Source organism: Dendrobates tinctorius, unplaced genomic scaffold (assembly GCF_039654945.1).
Source record: "Dendrobates tinctorius isolate UK_male_01 unplaced genomic scaffold, ASM3965494v1 ptg000045l, whole genome shotgun sequence".
Classification (NCBI taxonomy): domain Eukaryota; kingdom Metazoa; phylum Chordata; class Amphibia; order Anura; family Dendrobatidae; genus Dendrobates; species Dendrobates tinctorius.
In genome coordinates, this window is record NW_027361713.1 from 14935624 (window position 1) to 14952991 (window position 17368).

Sequence of the window (17368 nt, forward strand, 5' to 3'; positions counted from 1 at the left end):
CTGCTTGCCCTGTGTCTCCAAGCTGTGCCTGCTTGCCCTGTGTCTCCAAGCTGTGCCTGCTTGCCCTGTGTCTCCAAGCCATGCCTGCTTGCCCTGTGTCTCTAAGCCGTGCCTGCCTGCCAGTGTACCAAGCTGTGCCTGCTTGCCCTGTGTCTCAGCCGTGCCTGCTTGCCCTGTGTCTCAGCCATGTCTGCTTGCCCTGTGTCTCAGCCTGCCCGTTAGTCACACCTGTCCAAGTGACTTGTCCCTGAGTGGGATCAGCAGCCACAGCCAGACACCCCCCTGGATCGGCACCCGACAGCTATCTGATGCACAAGCCTGACCTCACCATCAGAGGCTCCAGCGAAGACTGAGGTAGCTGTCGTAGTCACGCCCCATCCAGGGTAGTCTGGTTTGTGGCACAGTGGGGCCACAACCCCCCAGCTCACGCCATTCAGCCAAGGCGTGAGCGTGGCACCTTTGAACACACGTATTGGATGGCCACAGGAAAACCAAGTTCACAATATTCATTTGTTTTTGCCATACTGTTAGCCTATGCATGGGCTGACAAACATTTCCCCCTGTGGGGTACATATTTTTTTACATTTTTTTGATGTGCATCATAAACACACTTTCAAAAAACTTGAGTGGCTGTAGTAGCACGGAACAGGGTCACCCTCGTGTTATAGTGGTGGTGGTCTGGTGGATGATGAGAAGGAGGAGGATGACATCAAAATAGGCAAAATCAGGAAGTGTATACCCATGTGTGGGTGGGAAGAGGTGCATGGGAGTACACTTCCCAAAAAAAGACACTGTATTGGATTAGTTATGATTCGCTGTTATCATTCGGTGGTGTAGAGAAGTCTGGCACAATCCAGCCCTTGCTCATTTTTATAAGAGTCAGCCTGTCTGCATTTTCAGTTGACAGGCGATTGCGCTTATCAATTATAATTCCACCAGCGGCACTTAAAACCCACTCTGACAAAACTCTAGCAGCAGGGCAAGCCAGGATCTCCAAGGCGTAAAGAGACATTTCATGCCACGGGTCCAGCTTGGATGCGCAATAATTAAAAGGCACAGAGGACTCACGGAGGTCATTAGTACTGTCAGCAAGGTAGTCCATCAGCATCTTCCAATTCATTCTATTCCCTGTGACATTACCCCATGCCCCTGGGTCAGGGCGATGGGAGGGTCTGAGAAAACTCTCCTAGAACTTTGCCAGTGTTTATTTTGTGTTGGAATAGAGTTGTGTTTCTCTCTAGCCTGTACTCCTTGGTTGTCCAGCAAACTGTCACGTCTGCCGCCAGTGTTTTCAGATGGGATTTTTTTTAATAATTCCGCAACGAGGGCCCTCTGGCACTGCACTATTTTAATAGACCTGTCTGCCTCTGGAAGCTGAGATTGAAAGTTCTCCCTGTAGCATGGGTCTAGAAGTGTCACCAACCAGTCATGAATGTCACCATAAATTTTCATAATATGAGGGTCTCGGGAAAGGCAGCACAACATAAAGTCAGTCATGCATGCCTGACTGGTAACAAGCAAGCCTTCGTGTCCTCACCAAGTTGCTGCCATGTGTCTGATCATGCTGGTGGTGGTCAGGCTGTTAGTTTTGCCACCCCTTGTGATGTGGGCATGGCAGGTGGTGCAAATGTCCTGTTTGGGGAGAATCTTTAATAAAGCAACCAGACTCAGGAAGACCTAACAGTTGTACTGCCATCTTCCGTTGGGCTGGTGTTACGAGGAATGGTTGCCCACCTTCTGTCTGCGGCCACCACACTGCTTTTCCTGCCTGTTGGGGTGCTATGCCTCCCTCCCCCTGTGTGCTGCTGTCCTCGCTCTGCATGTCCTCCTCCCAAGTTGGGTCAGTTACTACATCATCCACCACCTCGGATTCCACTTGCACACCCTGGTCCTCCTCCTGACTTGCTGGTGTCATGATCCAGGATGGGGTTTGTCTTTGGCCTGTCCTGGTCAGACAAGGGTTAATTGTTTCTGCCTCTCTCTGACAGAGGGCGGCTATTTAGTGCTCACTCGACCTAGGCCCAGTGTCAGTTATACTCCTGCCCTCGGCTGAGTTAGTTGACCTCTTGCGTACGTGTGCCTTGTGCCTGATAACTTGTTGCTTGTTTGGTTTTGATCCGGTTCTGTCCCTGTTACGAGTTCTGCCTGTTCCTCTTGTACTGCGCAACCTCTCTGTGTATGACTCTCTGCCTGTGACTTGACTATTCTCTGCTCGTCCCTCTGGTACCGCACAGCCCTCACCGTGTATGACCCTCGCTTGTTTGACCTGCGTTTTCCTCTCCTCTACTACAGTTGCCCTGCAGTAGGTACATTACATCATCTGCAGCAGTAGGACGCTAAGCCCCGCCCCCTGCAGTCACATGATCGTAGGTCCTGGGACTCCTTACTATTTTCAGTGCCGCAGGTCCTGTCTGCTTGAACCATCTGTTAGGAGTCAGATTTCTGCCCTGACTATGCAGGAATCTAGACCCTCACATCCTGCATTCTCCTGCTCTCTGTCCACTGCAGAAGAGTTTGCTGAGGAGATGGCTTTGCAGCAATTCTCTCCGGAGGCTAAGTCCTTCATCCCATCCTCTGAGCATGCTCGTGGGACGATCTCCCATTGGAGTTCGGGAGTCAGGTGCTCAGGTCCTGCTCCTGATTCCATTGGTCTAGCTCAGAGTTCTGGAGACTTCCGGAAGGTGCCGTTTGCTATAAAAAGTGCGAATGGCTGTTCCGCCAAGCGCTAGTATAGTCATACTTGCTGCAGTGTGTATGTTGATGGATGCTTTGACTGGTGAATGACTCATTTGAAACCCCCTTCCTTGGTTATTACGTCTGTGTGAGGGAATGAGCCATAGCCAGTATTAGCGCCAGCGCCAGCGTGCCTTTGCTCCATTATTGCCTGCTAGCGTCTAACATCACGCCTGCGTTTAGCGGTGTCTCTCTGCGGCACTATCCTCGCCGCGCTGCAGTTGCAGCTTATTTATGCGTTCGCGGTTGCGACGCTTTACTCACAAGTTTATACGGTAGGTCCTTGCGGTTGTAGCGCAGTTAACTAACTACTCCGTTGCTCATCTACCGCTTGTGTGTTGCTGAGTACCTGTGCGTTTAACAGGCTCAGCACTATTGTAGTTATTATTTACTACTTGCAGCTCTGTGACTTCAACAGAGCTTGCTTTGTGCACTCGGGTGTTAGTTAACCCCATGCACAATACCGCCTTAGTGCTCTGTCTTCATCTAGCTGCGGTTTTTCCATCTACCGCACGGTGGACCCCGAGCGGCGAACACGCTTTATTTATATTTTTATTTAGCGTGTTCCGCCGTTCATAACATTATACTAGCGCCAGGGTCTGGCTAGAGATAGCAGAACGGCAGCAACTCCTGCAGTGTGTGCAGCAGCTTGAGGGTCGCTTGGCCACTCTTGAGAGGGCTCTCACAGCTGCGCAGGCCACTGATGCTGCTGTACAGGCACTCACAGACGCAGTAGGGCATATGTCCATGTCCTCCCTTGCACCGACAGTTACCCGCCTCCCGTTGCCCGATAAATACTCTGGGGATGGCGCCTCCTGCAGGGGTTTCATCAGCCAGTGCTCAATCCACCTGGAGCTGCTGGCTGCACAATTCCCTACAGAACGGGCCAAGGTGGCCTTTATTATTTCCCTACTGTCGGGCAAGGCGTTGGAATGGGCTATGCCTTTATGGGAGCGTGGTGACCACGAGATTCGGAACGCTGCTCACTTGCTAGCAGCCATCAAGCAAGTCTTCCTCGGTCCACAGGTCACACACGACACCTCTCTGCAGCTGCTTGCCTTGTCTCAGGGATCCCTCTCGGTTAGCCAATACGCCGTCCGTTTTCGGACAGTGGCGTCCAAGCTGGAGTGGTCCGATAGGGCCCTCATCCCCGCTTTTTGGCAAGGTTTGGCAGAGCACGTTAAGGATGCTCTCTCTACAAGAGAGATCTCTACCACTCTGGAGGAGTTAATTTCCGTCTCCACCCGCATTGACCTCCATTTTTCGGAGCGCGGTATGGAGCGTGCTCACTCCAAGTGGAGAGGTACTCCGGCTCCCAACTTTTTTGAGCCTTTGGAGCCGCCCGAGCCAGAGGTTCTTCCCCCAGAGCCCATGGAGGTGTCTCGCGCCCTTTTTGAGACACGGCCAGCTCAAGTGTCCATTTGTGGTTATCACCATCCCCAGGAAGACAGCGCCCCGCAATGGTCTGACTGTGAGTCGGTCGGCGAGACTTTTGTTCCTCCTCACTTGCGGTCTAAGATCCTCGCGTGGGCACACGCGTCCAATGCGGACGGCCATCATGGCTATATGCAGACCACAAAGTCTCTAGCCGGATCATATTGGTGGCAGCACAGGGCTCAGGACGTGAAAAAGTTTATTCGGGCATGCACCTTATGTGCGCGGGAAAGTCTTCCCAGACGGAGTGTGGCGACGGCCGTCGATACACGGCGGCATTCGCCTGAATCTCCCGCTCCCATTATCTCCCGGGTCTCCCTTCTGAAACCTGGCAACCTGGCCTCCACTGGTGCCGTCCGTGTGTCTCGGTTTTCCGTTTCACCTACCAGGACATCAGGCTCATCCTTGGACGAGTCTGGGACCTGTGCCACTGTCGGGCACAGGCTGGTGGATCGGAAGGTTCAGGGAGGGGGGCTCTAGGAGGGGGGGTAATGTTAGGAGTCAGATTTCTGCCATGACTATGCAGGAATCTAGACCCTCATCCTGCATTCTCCTGCTCTCTGTCCACTGCAGAAGAGATTGCTGAGGAGATGACTTTGCAGCAACTCTCTCCGGAGGCTAAGTCCTTCATCCCATCCTCTGAGCATGCTCGTGGGACGATCTCCCATTGGAGTTCGGGAGTCAGGTGCTCAGGTCCTGCTCCTGATTCCATTGGTCTAGCTCAGAGTTCTGGAGACTTCCGGAAGGTCCCGTTTGCTATAAAAAGTGCGCATGGCTGTTCCGCCATGCGCCAGTATAGTCATACTTGCTGCAGTGTGTACTGTATGTTGATGGATGCTTGGACTGGTGAATGACTCATTTGAAACCCCCTTCCTTGGTTATTACGTCTGTGTGAGGGAATGAGCCATAGCCAGTATTAGCGCCAGCGCGCCTTTGCTCCATTGTCACCTGCTAGCGTCTAACATTGCGCCTGCGTTTAGCGGTGTCTCTCTGCGGCACTATCCTCGCCGCGCTGCAGTTGCAGCTTATTTGTGTGTTCGCGGTTGTGACGCTTTACTCACAAGTTTATATGGTAGGTCCTTGCGGTTGTAGTACAGTTAAATAACTTCTCCGTTGTTCATCTACCACTTGTGTGTTGCTGAATACCTGTGCGTTTAACAGGCTCAGCACTATTGTAGTTATTATTTACTACTTGCAGCTCTGTGACTTCAACAGAGCTTGCTTTGTGCACTTGGGTGTTAGTTAACCCCGTGCACATTACCGCCTTAGTGCTCTGTCTTCATCTAGCTGCGGTTTCTCCATCTACCGCACGGTGGACCCCGAGCAGCGAACACGCTTTATTTATATTTTTATTTAGCGTGTTCCGCCGTTCATAACACCATCACTACAGTATTGGACCCCGTGCTCTCCCGTAGTGTGGGTAAGTCACCCTGCTCAGCGTGGCAGTTTGCCGACGCTGACAGGGTCCTGACATTAGGGTCCTGACATTATAACTGACCATTACCTTTTTTTTCTCCCCTTCTCCTGTGTGTGATGGATCCTATGCGCGCTCTTTCTGAGCAGGTAAAGCACCTGACTCAGATGTCTCAGAAACTCCTGGGGGAACAACTAGCCCTGGCTCAGTCTCAGCAGCTGATCGCAGACACTGTGCAGGGGGTTTTATCATCGGGGGCTCAGGATGTTACATTAGTTTCCCCTGAGATTCCGGTTAAGTTACCGGATACCTTTTCTGGAGATAAAAAAGAATTCAAAGTTTTCAAGGAGGGCTGTAAACTTTTCATTGAGACCGCACTCTTCTGGGGATGAAAGTCAGAGAGTGGGGGTCATTATGTCTCTGTTAAGGGGAGCCCCCCCAGGCTTGGGCTTTCTCCCTTCCGACCACTGCCCCTGAGCGTATGACTGTGGATGCATTTTTTGAGGCCCTGGGGCATATTTATGATGAGCCTGATCGGATGCGTATGGCTGAGGACATGGTGATGAGTGTGTGTCAGGGGAAGCATTCAGCCGAGTGATTTTGCTCAGAGTTCAGATGCTGGGCTGCTGAGGTCTGCTGGGATGATGCCACCCTCCGGGGCTTGTTCCGTAAAGGTCTGTCTGAACATCTGAAAGATGCCTTGGCTCTCCACCCTCCACCTGATTCCCTGGAGGAGGCTATGACACAAGCCGTCCGAATGGATCGCAGGCTACGGGCGAGGGGAGTGATGCAGATTGAGACCCCGTTATTCTCCCAAGGAAGGGGAGCCAGTTCTACATTGGAAACCATGGAGATGGGAACGATCGACCTCAAGGAGAAAGAAAGGAGACGACGGCGCTTTGGAAAATTGTGTTTTCCCTGTGGTGATTCTGGACATTGGAAAAAGGACTGCCCCTCCTGTCCACTGACCAACAAGCGGCTGAGCCAGGGTGATTGTCGTGGAGGTCACCTTGGCTCTCAATGTTGTTGCAAGTGGAACTTTGTTGTGGGAGTGTCTCCACATCCACTTCTGCCTTCATGGATTGCGGATCGTCGTTGAACTTTATTGACTCTGACTTGGTGTCCAGGTGTAAGTTAGGGACAGTTAGGCTGGAGACTCCTATCTGTTATGAATGAGTCACCGTAGGAGGCAAAAACAGAAATACTAGCTAAGCCCAGAAAACCAGAGAAGTTGGCAGCTATCGGGTTGCAGACCCCTGAACCTATCAACAACAACTAGCAGTAGCCGTGGGGGGTTCCTACGGTGCCCTAGACCCCTCGATCACAGCCGGAGAACTACATAGCCTAAAGGCAGAAAGGGAAATCTAAACTGCCCCAGAGCAGACCCCAAAGCAACAGGCAGCCCCCAACATATAATGATGGTGAAGCAAGATGAAAAAACACTCACACAGATAGAAAGATAGGCTGAGCAAATGATGGGGCCCAAGCTAACTAGATAGGACAGGAAAGAAAAGCTGCTGTCTGTAATCCGCCAAAACCCTATCAAAACAAGAGCCAACTTTGAGCTGATAGGGAAAAAAGCCCTGAAGACGCTAGGCTTTAAAAAGACTATATCAGTACTCAGGTATTTTCTGAAGACAGAGCAAAAAGGAATTCAACTCACCCCAGCAGGGAATGGCAGAAATCAAGGAAAAACAATGCAAAACAGAACCAAAACACAAATGCAAAAAGTAGAGCAGAAAACTTAGCTTTTGAAGAGCAGGAATCAGACTGGTCTCCTAGAATCCCTCAGAGAGATCACCAGCAAGGCAGAAGGGCGTCGGCTTCCTTATATCCAGTCAGTTACTCCCGTCACCCAGTCATCATCATCCTGCCCAGGTGCTTGGTAATCAGCCTCACTACCTTCCTTCACCAGAAGAGGGAGTTCATCAGACCTCAATGGTGAAGGGGAAAATAAACTCACAACAGTACCTCCCCCTTGAGGAGGGGTCACCGAACCCTCATCCACGCCACCAGGGCGATCAGGGTGAGCCCGATGAAAGGCATGCACCAATCTTTTGGCATGAATATCAGAGGCAGAGACCCAGGAATTATCCTCCTGACCATAACCCTTCCACTTAACCAAATACTGGAGTCTGCGTCTAGCCAGACGGGAATCCAGTATCTTCTCTACCTCATATTCCATGTTACCTTCAACCAATACAGGGTCCGGAGGTGACACCCCAGGAACTACTGGTTCAACAAACCTCTTCAACAAGGACTTATGAAACACACTATGGATTTTAAATGTAACAGGAAGAGCCAAACGAAAAGAGACCGGATTAATAATCTCCAAAATCTTGTAAGGTCCAATAAATCTAGGCTTAAACTTAGGAGAAGCCACCTTCATAGCGATATTTTTTGATGATAACCAAACCATATCACCCACCTTAAACTGGGGACCAATGGTCCTATGTCGGTTGGAAAACCGCTGGGCCTTTTCCTGGGAGAGAGATAACTTATCCACCACTTGGTCCCAGATCTGGTGCATTCTCTCCACCACAGTGTCAACACCTGGGCAGGCAGAAGGCTCCACCTGCCCTGAAGTAAATCGAGGATGAAACCCAAAGTTACAAAAAAATGGTGACATCAAAGTGGCAGAACTAGTTCTATTATTTAAAACAAATTCGGCCAAGGGCAAAAATGAAACCCAATCATCCTGATCAGCGGAAATAAAACATCTCAAATACGACTCCAAGGTCTGGCTTGTTCTCTCCGTCTGCCCATTGGTCTGAGGGTGAAAAGCAGAGGAGAAGGACAACTGAATTCCCAGCTTGGAACAGAAAGTCCTCCAAAATCTAGACACAAACTGAACTCCTCTGTCAGATACAATGTTCTCAGGAATCCCGTGCAAGCGAACCACCTGTTGCAAAAACAGGGGCACCAACTCAGAGGAAGATGGCAACTTAGGGAGTGGTACAAGATGAAACATCTTAGAGAACCTATCACAAATCACCCAAATAACAGTCATTCTCTGAGAGACAGGCATATCAGAGATGAAATCCATTGAAATATGGGTCCATGGCCTCCTGGGAACCGGCAAAGGCATCAACAACCCACTAGAGTGAGAACAAGGTTTAGACCGGGAGCAAGTCCCACAGGACTGCACAAAATTCCTTGAAAAGAGGCGGATGAATGACCTCATGGAGATCAACATCCGACACTGTGGAGACACCATCACGTGTTTCTCAACGCAGTGATTCTAGAGCACTGCTCCCATCCCTTATGGGAAATATGTAAAACATGCAAATACTTGAGCCGCGGAGCCACCATCACATGTTTCTCAACGCAGGCAGTGACTAGCCAGGTCTTTCACCGGGAAGGAACAACCACGGGAAGGGCAGTCTCCAGTGAAGGAAACCACCTATGCCAAAACATGGTATCCATCCACAGACAGCTGTTTCGGGGTATTGCCCCTCATCAGTGTGGAGTAGGAAACTGGCTAGTGGGAGCAATGCCTAGTAACAGACCATGAAAAGAGGAGGATGAATGACCTCATGGAGATCAACATCCGACACTGCGGAGACACCATCACGTGTTTCTCAACGCAGTGATTCTAGAGCACTGCTCCCATCCCTTATGGGAAATATGTAAAACATGCAAATATATGAGCCGCACAGACACCATCACATGTTTCTCAACGCAGGCAGTGACTAGCCAGGTCTTTCACCGGGAAGGAACAACCACGGGAAGGGCAGTCTCCAGTGAAGGAAACCACCTATGCCAAAACATGGTATCCATCCACAGACAGCTGTTTCGGGGTATTGCCCCTCATCAGTGTGGAGTAGGAAACTGGCTAGTGGGAGCAATGCCTAGTAACAGACTATGAAAAGAGGAGGATGAATGACCTCATGGAGATCAACATCCGACACTGCGGAGACACCATCACGTGTTTCTCAACGCAGTGATTCTAGAGCACTGCTCCCATCCCTTATGGGAAATATGTAAAACATGCAAATATATGAGCCGCGGAGACACCATCACATGTTTCTCAACGCAGGCAGTGACTAGCCAGGTCTTTCACCGGGAAGGAACAACCACGGGAAGGGCAGTCTCCAGTGAAGGAAACCACCTATGGCAAAACATGGTATCCATCCACAGACAGCTGTTTCGGGGTATTGCCCCTCATCAGTGTGGAGTAGGAAACTGGCTAGTGGGAGCAATACCTAGTAACAGACCATGAAAAGAGGAGGATGAATGACCTCATGGAGATCAACATCCGACACTGCGTGTCATGATCTGAAGTGATCTGACAGTTTTAAAAGCACTGAGTGAACTTTTTTTCCTTTTGGCAAGTTGCCAAGGTGACTTGACTGTCCCCGGTGGTGGTTAGTGGTATCGCACCTTAGGTTTTCAGTTTAAAGTTCTCTGTAATTATGATTCAGGTGTGGGGCTCTATAAATGAGTCTCAGGGTGTGTAATCACGGCTGGTGATATTCATTCTTTCATGGATTCTGAGTTGGTGAGAGCCTGGTGGAAGGATGGAGCTGAGGAGGAGTCCTGCGCAGCTTAGCCAGGGGGGACGTGTGTCAGCTATGGTGTCTGGACGAAGGGCTGGCATGGCGTGGTGGGGTCGCAGTGATGGTGTCGGCAGGAAGTGTCTGCATGGACTGGTGGAGTGGCGACTATGGAGAGTGGCACTCACCATGTGGGACTTGGCTGCTGAGCTGGACTCAAGCATGCTTGACTTCGTGTCAGAAGCTGAACTCATCTTTGGGACTCTGTTACTAAGCAGCAGCAACTGGTGGTGGACTCTGCTCCAAGGCTGCACTATGGTGAAGGATCCTGTTATGGTGATGGATCCGGGTGGAGGAGAAGACGCACGCAGGTGGAGGGCTCTGTTGCAGGAGCATAAGCACAGAGCATAAAGCTAAGTGGTGTCCCCCTGTATTGTCCCTTTCCCTCATGTGTGTTGTTAGTGCAGTGGTGGGATTAGTTTCCGCACCGACCTATTCCCTAGTGAGGGTTTAGGGTCAGGGCGAGCAAGGGCGTTGAGGTACGCGTGCGGCGCCCGGTGCGGAACCGGCATAGGGAACGTTAGGAGTGCAGGGACACTGGCTCAGGGGAGCTCAGGAGGTCTCCACTTCCCTTTTCCCTATCGCAGGGCCCACCATTGTTAATGTTTCCCAGGTCCCCCTTATTATTTAAATTCGCCGTACTGGAGGCGGGGTTTCCAGAATTTATATTAACGTGTAATACCTAAATTCGCCAGGTGGAGGCGGTGTATCCATCTGCACGTTTTATTATTTAAATTCGCCCCACTGGAGGCGCTGTATCCAGGGTCACGTGTGTTATGGGTTCGCCTTGCGGTAACATCTGCGTCCAGACACACAGTGACCGTGACATTATCACCAGCCTTACCTTTTTTCTGGTGAGCTTTTGGCCATGTGGAGACCTGTGAGCAATTGCTGCTGGGCTTCACTGAGGTGAGTGAGGAGCTGCATGGTGTTGAAGCAGCTGCGGCAGCAATAATCAGGGTCTGCGGCCCTTCCTTTGGCTCAACCAGAAAATCAAAATGGCGGCTGTGATCTGGCTAAAAGCCCCTAGAGTCGCTGCTGGGGAGCGGGACTTGCTCATGCACGCGGGCGTACCCAGGCAGGTGGGAGGAATGGTGCCCCACGGAGCTGCTTGGTATTCCCCGAGGTGAAGGGGTACGTTCCAGTGATGAGCAGACTGGTGTAGAGTCCGCGGGGTTTACGCCAAATCATCAATACCACCAAAGAAGCCGCCCCCTCCTGGTCATTTGGAGGTAGGCGACCAGCGAGTGTATATTTCCTCCATATTCCGGTGCCCTTCTCCTCCAGGTGTGAGCGGCAGGTGTGCTGCGGGGGAGTAGGGACAAATCTTACCCCTCGCTATTAACCAACCCTGAGAGGCGGAGATCTCATGGTGAAATGGTTGGAGGGTGGTGTCCCTTGGTGAATAGCGGGGGTGTGAGTGTGGTGACAGCAGGGGGATGCCTCTGTTGTCGAGTCCAGAATGAGTTCACCAAAATATGACAAACGAATGTGTGCAATAAACGTTCAGGTCCGGACCTGTGTGTGAACGAGCATGTATGGTGGCCACCAAAAATCATCTGGTGGAAGTGTGTTGTGGAGTCTGATCAGCTCATAGCAAACATATACATACATAACCTCGTTCCCCAGGTCGGCACTGTGGAGATGAGTGGTGCCTCCAGAACGAACATCATTGCCAATTCCAGCGGTGCGTTTGTCATTAACCTGAAGTGTCAGGTAGTGGTGGGGTGAACTCAGGATCTTGGCGTCCCCGCTGTAGGTGTTTCCCTAATGAGGAGTGGTCTTGAGGGTCCAGAGGCCCCTCATTAAGGAGGGGGTACTGTCATGATCTGAAGTGATCTGACAGTTTTAAAAGCACTGAGTGAACTTTTTTCCTTTTGGCAAGTTGCCAAGGTGACTTGACTGTCCCCGGTGGTGGTTAGTGGTATCGCACCTTAGGTTTTCAGTTTAAAGTTCTCTGTAATTATGATTCAGGTGTGGGGCTCTATAAATGAGTCTCAGGGTGTGTAATCACGGCTGGTGATATTCATTCTTTCATGGATTCTGAGTTGGTGAGAGCCTGGTGGAAGGATGGAGCTGAGGAGGAGTCCTGCGCAGCTTAGCCAGGGGGGACGTGTGTCAGCTATGGTGTCTGGACGAAGGGCTGGCATGGCGTGGTGGGGTCGCAGTGATGGTGTCGGCAGGAAGTGTCTGCATGGACTGGTGGAGTGGCGACTATGGAGAGTGGCACTCACCATGTGGGACTTGGCTGCTGAGCTGGACTCAAGCATGCTTGACTTCGTGTCAGAAGCTGAACTCATCTTTGGGACTCTGTTACTAAGCAGCAGCAACTGGTGGTGGACTCTGCTCCAAGGCTGCACTATGGTGAAGGATCCTGTTATGGTGATGGATCCGGGTGGAGGAGAAGACGCACGCAGGTGGAGGGCTCTGTTGCAGGAGCATAAAGCACAGAGCATAAAGCTAAGTGGTGTCCCCCTGTATTGTCCCTTTCCCTCATGTGTGTTGTTAGTGCAGTGGTGGGATTAGTTTCCGCACCGACCTATTCCCTAGTGAGGGTTTAGGGTCAGGGCGAGCAAGGGCGTTGAGGTACGCGTGCGGCGCCCGGTGCGGAACCGGCATAGGGAACGTTAGGAGTGCAGGGACACTGGCTCAGGGGAGCTCAGGAGGTCTCCACTTCCCTTTTCCCTATCGCAGGGCCCACCATTGTTAATGTTTCCCAGGTCCCCCTTATTATTTAAATTCGCCATACTGGAGGCGGGGTTTCCAGAATTTATATTAACGTGTAATACCTAAATTCGCCAGGTGGAGGCGGTGTATCCATCTGCACGTTTTATTATTTAAATTCGCCCCACTGGAGGCGCTGTATCCAGGGTCACGTGTGTTATGGGTTCGCCTTGCGGTAACATCTGCGTCCAGACACACAGTGACCGTGACACAGCGGAGACACCATCACGTGTTTCTCAACGCAGTGATTCTAGAGCACTGCTCCCATCCCTTATGGAAAATATGTAAAACATGCAAATATATGAGCCGCGGAGACACCATCACGTTTCTCAACGCAGGCAGTGACTAGCCAGGTCTTTCACCGGGAAGGAACAACCACGGGAAGGGCAGTCTCCAGTGAAGGAAACCACCTATGCCAAAACATGGTATCCATCCACAGACAGCTGTTTCGGGGTATTGCCCCGACCTGGCTAGTCACTGCCTGCGTTGAGAAACATGTGATGGTGTCTCCGCGGCTCATATATTTGCATGTTTTACATATTTCCCATAAGGGATGGGAGTAGTGCTCTAGAATCACTGCGTTGAGAAACACGTGATGGTGTCTCCGCAGTGTCAGATGTTGATCTCCATGAGGTCATTCATCCTCCTCTTTTCATGGTCTGTTACTAGGCATTGCTCCCACTAGCCAGTTTCCTACTCCACACTGATGAGGGTCAATACCCCGAAACAGCTGTCTGTGGATGGATACCATGTTTTGGCATAGGTGGTTTCCTTCACTGGAGACTGCCCTTCCCGTGGTTGTTCCTTCCCGGTGAAAGACCTGGCTAGTCACTGCCTGCGTTGAGAAACATGTGATGGTGTCTCCGCGGCTCATATATTTGCATGCACAAAATTCCTGACATCACGAGACAAGGTGGGCCACCAAAAAGACCGACTCACCAGATCTCTAGTACCAAAAATACCTGGATGACCAGCCAATGCAGAGCAATGAACTTCAGACATCACTCTCCTCTTCCACTGGTCAGGAACATACAACTTTCCACTGGGACAACGCTCAGGTTTGTCCTCCTGGAACTCTTCCAGAGCACGTCTCAAATCGGGCGAGATGGCAGAAAGAACTACCCCTTCACCTAAGATGGTAGCAGGCTTGGTCACCACAGGAGAATCAGCAAAGAAGCTCCTAGAGAGAGCGTCAGCCTTGACATTCTTAATGCCAGGAAGAAAAGAGACCACAAAATCAAAACGTGTAAAAAACAAGGCCCACCTAGCCTGTCTAGGGTTCAAGCATTTGGCCGACTCCAGGTAAATCAAATTCTTGTGGTCAGTGAGGACCACTACTTGATGTTTAGCTCTCTCCAACCAATGTCTCCACTCCTCAAATGCCCATTTCATGGCTAACAGTTCCCGATTCCCCACAACATAGTTACGTTCAGATGGAGAGAAATTTCTGGAAAAGAAAGCACAGGGATTCATTTTAGATGTTACAGGATCCTTTTTGGACAAAACAGCTCCTGCACCAATCTCAGAAGCGTCCACCTCTACTTGGAACGGGAGTGAGACATCAGGTTGCCGCAAAACCGGGGCAGAAGTGAATCTTCGCTTCAGCTCCTGAAAGGAAGAAACAGCCTCCGGAGACCAATTCAACACATCAGCACCCTTCTAAGTCAGATCTGTCAATGGCTTGGCAATACTAGAAAATTTTGCTATAAATTTCCGATAAAAGTTAGCAAAACCCAAAAACTTCTGGAGGGCCTTCAAAGAAGTGGGCTGAACCCAATCATAAATGGCCTGTACCTTGGCCGGGTCCATTTCAATAGTCGACGGAGACAAAATAAATCCCAAAAAAGGAATCCTCTGTACCCCAAAAAGGTATTTTGATCCTTTGACATACAGAGAATTCTCCCTCAAGATCCGGAACACAGTCCGAACATGTTCCACATGAGAATCCCAATCCTTGGAGAAGATCAAAATATCATCCAGATAGATAATCAAAAATGTATCCACAAGGTCTCGGAAAATATCGTTCATGAAGCACTGGAAGACAGAAGGGGCATTAGTGAGCCCAAAAGGCATCACCAGGTACTCAAAATGTCCCTCTGGAGTATTAAACGCCGTCTTCCATTCATCCCCATGCTTAATGCGGATAGATTATACGCCCCCTGAGGTCAAGCTTGGTAAACCAGCAAGCACCTTTAACTCTGGAGAATAGATCCGAAATCAGGGGTAACAGATACTGATATTTAATAGTAATTTTGTTGAGGGCACGATAATCAATACAAGGCCTTAATGAACCATCCTTTTTGGCCACGAAAAAAAAACCCAGCACCTAAGGGTGAAGAGGATGGTCTAATATGACCCTTCTCCAACACCTCCTTAATATAGGATCGCATAGCCTCGTGCTCGGGTACAGATAAATTGAAGAGCCGACCCTTGGGAAATTTACACCCCGGGCTCAGTTCAATTGCACAGTCATAACTCTTATGAGGAGGCAAAGACGCAGACTCATTCTCACTTAATACATCATAAAAATCCACCAAATAGTCAGGAACATCATGCGACTGAGGAGAGGTGGAAAAAAATGGAGCCTCACAAAGGGCACACCGACAACCCCAACTCACCACAGACACAGATTTCCAATCCAAAACTGGATTATGAATTTGCAACCAGGGAATCCCCAGAACAATGGTATCATGCAAATTATGCAACACCAAAAATCTGCAATTTTCTTGATTGTCTGGGGCGACCCGCATTACCACCTGGGTCCAAAACTGAGGTTTATTTTTCGCCAAAGGAGTAGCATCAATTCCCCTCAAAGGGATAGGCGTCCGCAGAGGTGTCATAGGAAATCCACAACGTTTAGCAAAATCCAAGTCCATTAGGTTCAGGGCTGCTCCTGAATCCACAAAAGCCTTGGCGGAAAATGTGGACAGGGAGCAGATCAGAGTAATTGCCAGAAGAAACTTAGGTTGAACACCACCCACAGAAAATGTGTGTGCAAATCGTTTCTCTCGTTTAGGACAGACAGAAATAATATGCGAGGCATCTCCACAAAAAAAACACAGCTTATTATGCCTTCTGAACTCCTGACGTTGCTCCCTGGACAAAACTCTATCACATTGCATTTGTTCAATAGGTGGCAACACCTCTCGTGCAGTCCTGCGTTCACGTAAACGCCGATCAACCTGAATGGCTAATGACATAGAATCGTCAAGACCAGAGGGAACAGGAAATCCCACCATAGTATCTTTTACGGCTTCTGACAAACCCTTCCGAAAGAGAGCTGCCAATGCATTATCATTCCAGGTAGTAAGGACCGCCCACTTTTGGAATTTTTGACAGTACAATTCTGCAGAATCTCGACCCTGGCTCAATGCCAACAGGATCTTTTCAGCCTGATCAATAGCATTAGGTTCGTCATACAACAACCCCAAGGCTTGAAAAAATGCGTTCACATTAGTCAGAATAGGATCATCTGGTTTCAAAGAAAACGCCCAATCCTGGGAATCGCCACGCAGAAAAGAGATGACAATTTTAATCTGCTGCGCGGAACTCCCTGACGAGTTAGGCTTCAAGGCAAAAAATAATTTACAATTATTTTTGAAATTTAAAAATTTAGAGGATCTTTAGTTCAGCAGCATGTGAATGAGCAAGGTAGGTGGAAATTTCCCGCACTTCCGCAGCGAGCTGCTCCACATGATCAGACAATTGCTTTATCTCCGTTGAGAGAAAAAAAAAATTCCCCCTACGGCCTCAGAGATATAGAGGAAAAAATATACAAACTTTTTTTTTTTTTCTTTTTTTTACAATTCTTTCCTGCTATTGAGTACCCTAGGATCTGCTGTATGGCTGGTGATTCTGTTATGAATGAGTCACAGTAGGAGGCAAAGCCAGAAATACTAGCTCCAGAAAACCAGAGAAGTTGGCAGCTATCGGATTGCAGACCCCTGAACCTATCAACAACAACTAGCAGTAGCCGTGGGGGGTTCCTACGGTGCCCTAGACCCCTCGATCACAGCCGGAAAACTACATAGCCTAAAGACAGAAAGGGAAATCTAAACTGCCCCAGAGCAGACCCCAAAGCAATAGGCAGCCCCCAACATATAATGACGGTGAAGCAAGATGAAAAAACACTCACACAGATAGAAAGATAGGCTGAGCAAATCATGGGGCCCAAGCTAACTAGATAGGACAGGAAAGAAAAGCTGCTGTCTGTAATCCGCCAAAACCCTATCAAAACAAGAGCCAACAGCTGATAGGGAAAAAAGCCCTGAAGACGCTAGGCTTCAAAAAGACTATATCAGTACTCAGGTATTTTCTGAAGACAGAGCAAAAAGGAATTCAGCTCACCCCAGCAGGGAATGGCAGAAATCAAGGAAAAACAATGCAAAACAGAACCAAAACACAAATGAAAAAAGTAGAGCAGAAAACTTAGCTTTTGAGGAGCAGGAATCAGACTGGTCTCCTTGAATCCCTCAGAGAGATCACCAGCAAGGCAGAAGGGCTTCGG

The 17368-nt window shown here is 49.7% G+C and overlaps 1 protein-coding gene across 1 annotated transcript in view; it reads left to right on the forward strand.

Annotated features, from left to right (window-relative positions):
- LOC141089323 (tubby protein homolog) overlaps positions 1-17368 on the forward strand; it is a 409143-nt gene that overhangs the window by 78537 nt on the left and 313238 nt on the right. The window lies entirely within an intron of this gene.